At 39.6% G+C, this 6,318-nt stretch overlaps 1 protein-coding gene across 1 annotated transcript in view; it reads right to left on the bottom strand.

Moving 5' to 3' along the window:
• The window catches only part of KLF13 (Kruppel like factor 13), a 33,110-nt gene that overhangs the window by 6,057 nt on the left and 20,735 nt on the right, over positions 1–6,318 (bottom strand). The gene's annotated exons all lie outside the window — the stretch shown is intronic.

The following is a 6,318-nucleotide window of genomic DNA, read 5'->3' as shown; positions in this document are numbered from 1 at the left end:
AACATTTTAAGAAGTGCTGGAGATTAAATGATTGATACCTTGATTAATAACTGGATCTTCAGAGATTCCGATCCTTTCAGGGATGTCACATTCTGTATCTCTGGTAGTCTGCTGGATTTTACTTCTGGACTTTGACTGTATCTGTACTGAGCTCTCTAGGATATTCACTTCCGAGCTGCCCCTATGTCTGACTCACTGTAAAAATTCAGAAGGTGTGATGAAGCCCTCTCTACAGCTACTTAAAAACAGTTACAGTGAAAATACAGGACGGCAATTCTGAGGCACTAAATGTGAGGCTCTCACCTTGTATCCTCTTGTGTTTTCTGTATTTGTTGCAAGGTACAATAGTTTTTCTTGTTCACTGCCTTAGGTCTCATTTAGGTGGGAGGCAGGCAGCACGTTATTCCTACCAGGTAAATGTGCCACTTTGAATGGAGCAGCCTGCTTTCAATAGCTATCCTAAAAACCATGACCCGTGATGCTTAGAGTAGGACCAGTGATCCAGTGAGCTCAAATAAATATCAGTTGGGTGACCTGATGCACTTCTCAGCAGATCTCAGGCACTGGAAACATCTCTCACAGCACTGGGTGCCCATGCACAGCAGTGCCGGAGGTCTGCAGCTGGGCACTGTACTAGCTGTGCAGCCTGGGAAGGAGAAAAAGGCAGCTAAGATTAACAGGACTGCTTGCAGTTTGCTTCCCTTGAACTAAAGGTTAAAAACCTAGGTCCCCACAAGTGTTATGAAGAATAAAAACTCTACCAACTGATTTAATGGACATAGTTTTGTTGCTTAAAAAAACGTGTAAATCCATTCAGTGTCCTCCTGAGCCTTCTCCTGCAAACTTCCAGGGTCTCCTCTCTTGTTCTGCTGATGGAAATGTGAAACATGGGAAGCAAATATATTTTGGCTGTTAGTCATGTATCTAGTCATCTGCTGGATATGCTCCTGCCTATGGTGGGACGTGCTAGTCTGTTGTGCCACCAGATATATCAGCCTTCTCCTTGTGTTTTGGTCATACAACAGATACACTTCTATGACAGTGGAAGGACTCTAGGATCCTTGGCAAGAAGGGCAATGAGACATGGTCTGACTGCTGGGTCTGGCCTGCAGGTTTGACGTTTCTCATCCCTGAGCAATGGCATCTTTTTTGGTAAGGCTTTGGACATTTTTGTTGCCCAAGTTAATTTTCTCTGTGTTTTCTTTACAAATGAAATCAGCAAACATTCTTCACCAGAAGGACTGCCCTATGCAGTGTCTGCTTTCAGACAAGGAAGGCAAGGGTTAAGATGCAATGTTTTGCTTCTGCTGTTCACAGTATCAGGAAGCAGAAAAAAGTCCCTTTCTGTTGATCAGCTGGCATGGCATCACTGTTCTTAAAAATGTCTAGCATTTGGTAGCCAGAAATAGGCATAACAGTTCAGTTCCTAATGAGGGAAGAGATTCTGGAGCAGGATTATGTAATAACTGTGTTATCCAGCACTAACAGGGAGCTGATGAAGATATTGCACAATCTATCTCCCCCTCTCCTCATTGCTCATCAGATCTGGCTGGGAACATTCAGGTTCATACTCATCTGTCTGATTTGATATTTGCGATGGTGGTGGTGATGATTGGGGTTCTGAGCCAAAGACAGTGAGGCACTGTGCCTTTCTTATACTCGTTTTCTACTCTTTTCTGTTCTCCTCCTTCCTAGGAAATATTTTCCCCCCTCAGCCCTCTCTAGTCTTCATTCATATCTTCTTGGAGTTGCCTTTAAATTTCTTGGCCAAACAACTTTCCCTTGACTACACTGTCTGACAGCTGGCATCACTCTACTGGTGGCAGTGAGTTATCTAGAGAGCTTCCCACCTTCGGTGAGGTTTAGCAATAGCTCCTCAAAGAAAAGCTGTATTGTCAGGAAATGCTGAATGTCTTGTGTGAAGATGTGAGAGTCACTATTGTTCACAAAAAACTAGCACATGGTCTGGAACGAACTTGCTGCGGGGTATTAATTAAGACAAGACCTAGCTCCTGCTCCAAAACCACGTGTGGAAATTCAGTCTGTCATCAGTCTCTTTCCTCTATCAGAAGGGATGTGGTTTTCTTGTGCAGGTAAGTTATATAAATGTCCTTTTACTGGCAGTAAAGCAATCAACAGAATGAGAGATTGTAAGAATCAATTGCCTAATCTCATTAGGGAACATGCAGCCAGAGTACAACTTTCTTGCATAAGCACTAACTCATGGACATGTTGTACTCAGAACTTTGTCATTCTAGAATGGCTACAGAATTTGATCCTATAAATTAATGTTTAAAATAAATAAATGAATCTTAAATACTGCAGTAAACATGTCAAGTGTGTCAACGTCTATATTGAGATTCTTAATGCTATGTCCTGGCCGCAGAATATTTTTCTGCTTTCTGAGTATTAGTAGCAGTTCTCAAAGAGGTAAGTCTTCAAAAGATAAACTGTTATGCTTGAAAATAAAGGGAGCAAAAAGAAACTCAAGCTTCTCTACTCTTCAGAGACTGACAAGAGATGCCTTTCAAAGATAATGAATATTCTAATAAATATTCTTATTTTTCACCATTTTAAATAACTTTGGATTTCCATGTTCTAAATCCCCATGAACTGCAACCTTTCCAGATCCTCTGCCAGAGCACATGACATCATATATGTTGTGTTTAGTTATACAACCTAATGGAAAAACATCACACTTGAGAATCAAAATCATCTGATCTTAACTGAAAATTACACAAGCAAGAACATTTTTGGCTTCTTCCTGAGCTCCACCCAGTTCAAAAGAAAAAATGTGCACAGAACTGCATTAAGAAACTCGAAGTGTTCACTGAGTAAGACTAAGTGAGATCTGCAGGTGCACTGAGTTCGGAATTCGTTTCAGCAGCACAGCCCTAGGTGCTCCTGCTGGTTGCGTTGTCTGTCAGGGCTGAGTGCCAGAGGCACCACAGAGTTACCCAAACTGTAGAAGCAGCATTTAAAAATGCCTCTCTTCTCTCTTGCTGGAAAGAATTCAGAAGTCAGCAGGGCCAGTCTGTTCTTACAATGTTATATAAAGGTCCTCTGTATTATTTTGTATTTGTTAACTGTTTTTTATATTGAGACAACTATATGTAGTTATAGGAAAGATGGTGGAACTACAGAGATGGTGGAACAAGATCCGATGTGTTCCAAGCTTGATTTGCGCTGTACTTTTAGGGCACTGTTGACATTACTCTGATCCACATATTGTTTTGAGGCCTCCCTTCCTGTACAGTGACACTCCTATACAGTCCCTGGAGTAACGTGCTTTCTGTTTCACTAGCTTATCTGTGTGATATCCAGCATTTGAACGACAACTAAAAATGATACTAAGTACTGTGTAGGTCTAAGCATGCTTAAAAAATAACCTACAAGTCACTGAAATACCAAAACAGGTTGTGAGACGTGGGATACAAACCAGTTTCAGAATTACAGTGTGAAGATTAGGAAATAATATCGGAACAATTGGAAACGTGGTATCTGCTGCCCTACAGAATAAAATATTAGTAAGTCTAACCACTTACTGGGGGCTATCTTTTCAATTTATCTTATGTAGGAGCTCTGCACATTACGTTAGCATCTTCAAGCATATGCCAAGGCCATGAAGTAACAAAGAAATTCTTTGTATCCTGGGACTTCTTAGAGTGACTGCAAAATCAGAAACAGTAAGCCAGAAACAAATTGCTCTGTGATCTTTCTCTGTTCTGCTGCTTCACGGAACAGAATTGTATGTTGTCCTGAAAACAGACTAGAAAACTGCACATGCCACTTTGTGCTATTCTTACGTTTCTACATTTTTATATACATAATTAAGGGTATATTTGGAAACACTGACAAGGCTGGGTGGGGAGGATGAAGAGCAGACAGTTAAATAGATGTGCAACTGAAGCACTCTTCCTCCAAGAAAGGAAATGCTATCCTGGGAAAAAAACATTCAGCCAACCAGTCTGTGTTCCTTAAGAATGGCTGCTATTAAAAAAAAAAAAAAAAAAAAAAAAAAAAGGCACTGACGTATTTATGAATATTTTCATTTATGTTATTCTCTTGCTTATAAACAAACACTTTTGGATATCTGAAAAACAAGCCTTTAATCTTCTGAGTACAAGAAAGAGAATAACACATAGCTTTGATGTTAGACAAACGGTGGATTCTTTATCAACTATTGAAAAAGGAACCAAAAAAAAATCGAAAGTCTCAAATTTCTGAATTCCTATAAACTAAAACGAAGCAGTTTTAAATTCATGATTCTGGCAGAGACTTATTTCATAACCAAGCAAGCCAAATGCAATCATGTTTTTTTTGCATCTGCTTTTGTGTTTCTGTGCAATGGCTTTTAAATGTCTCTGCTAACTTCAACCAAACCTGTCAGAAGTAGCAAATTCCAGCAGTATTAAGCTCTACTAATTCCATGAAAACGAGGAGGTTCAAGCACTGTTCTCAGTGAAAACATTACTTCTTTTACAGTGTGAGTTTGACTGTCATTAGATACCGGAAGCCCAATATGGGGGAGTGTTACAAATGTCCAAATCCACAAAATGCTTTGAAGTTGACACGTTACTAGGCACTGGGACATACGGCTCGCCGCAGGCCTAGGACACAGAGCACCAAGGAACTAGGTTCACAGGTTGCATGGCAGAAGTGTGCATGTCCCTGCTATTTCTATCATCTGTGGTGGAATGTTTTTTGTTTTTTTTTTTTGAACTAGAATTCTCAGATTTCTAGCAGGCATGTACCCAGGCATTTAGTACAAACTCACTTTATGGTGTGGGCATCTTTATTTTAATCTTAAAAAATGCAGTAATTAAATCAGTAGGTTACTGGCTCTTTGTATCCTGAGTGCATGTAGAACTGCTGCTACAGGGCAGGAGCAGCAACAGCTACCATACCATCATTTAAATCCTTGGTTTATTTTGTGTGTTGTAACATTTTCATTGAGTTGTTTAGACATACGTGAATATTTCGTGAAAGGGGAATTTCATAACAGCAAGTTTACATCTTAAGTTAACGTCCATTACTGCTTGCTCTCGAAGTGCTCGTGTTACTCCATCCAGGAGCACAGATTACACACGGACTTACCTTTATCACCACTGCTAACTAGAACAACCCAAAACAAAATGACGAACATGGATTCAGATACTACACTGGTAATGGCTACAATGACAGAGAAATATAAGTAATGCAAAATTCTTATCCTAACCTCAACCACAGTCCGATCCATCCGAGAACCAAAATAAGCGATGTTCCATGCAGCTCTCTGATCCTTCTTTAAAATATCAGCAGTTACACTTCTAACCATAATGGAAAACATTTTTTTTTAATTACATATTACATTCTATTATCAGTTGCATTCCAGGCCTTTATTTCAAGCTTGCTCAGTAATGTCAGCCAAATCTTAAATCTCAGTTCATCATAATTTTAGCTATTTTACTGTACTGTACGTTCATCAGCCACATTTGCATTCTCTTTTGTCAAGGCAGAATAACCCTAGCCTTTTTAGGCTTTTCTTTTCCAGGATACTTCATCACACTCTTTCTGTTTTCTAAAATATGTGTTCCTTGACTTTATTGGATCCCCCTTCAAGGTGGATGCCCAGGATGGACTGCGCTGTCTGAGTTCCTGAATGCTTAGCACTTTTTAAATACCTGTACCTTTGTTCCTGCATTTTGTTTGAATTAAGAATATGAATTTGAACTTCTCTTTAACAACCTACTTCAGCAAAAAGGCAGGATAAACTGAATAAAGCATCGAACCAAAGGTGCTTTTATACCTTTCTGAATAATTCATGTACTCTGTCATATGGTCACTGCTTAGGTAAGAATGTGTGTATCTGCCAACTCAATTTGTTGCATCAGTAGAACCTAGTGGGACAGAAAAGCCTGCAGAAAGACAACTCAAACTAAAAGCTGAGAAAGGGAAAGTGAGGGATGGATATATGTCTAGTTTTTGAAACGCTCCTATGGTTCAGAGATTCTTCAGCATTCTTGTAACCAAGGGTCACAGGCTACCTTCAACTACCAGCAAAATGAATGGAGTTCATTTAGTGAAGGGTGATGAGAGCATCCTTGTCTTTGCTGTCTTTCCCAGCTTCCAATCATAAAACTGCTAGCAGCCATGACAAGAAGGTAAGGAAACAATATTCTTGTTGGTATCTAAAGGTCTAAAATTTAGCAGGACAGCTCTAAATAATCTCTTTATACGTATACTGCTGTGTTTCCATGAAAATACTTAATGCATCATACCTGATTCTCTCCTCTCCTTTCTCTCTGTAACTGCTAACAGTAATAAACAGGTGATATC

The sequence above is a fragment of the Oxyura jamaicensis genome, chromosome 10 (genome assembly GCF_011077185.1).
Source record: "Oxyura jamaicensis isolate SHBP4307 breed ruddy duck chromosome 10, BPBGC_Ojam_1.0, whole genome shotgun sequence".
Classification (NCBI taxonomy): Eukaryota; Metazoa; Chordata; class Aves; order Anseriformes; family Anatidae; genus Oxyura; species Oxyura jamaicensis.
Note: the sequence above shows the minus strand (reverse complement) of the source record. Positions and strands in the feature narration are given on the sequence as shown.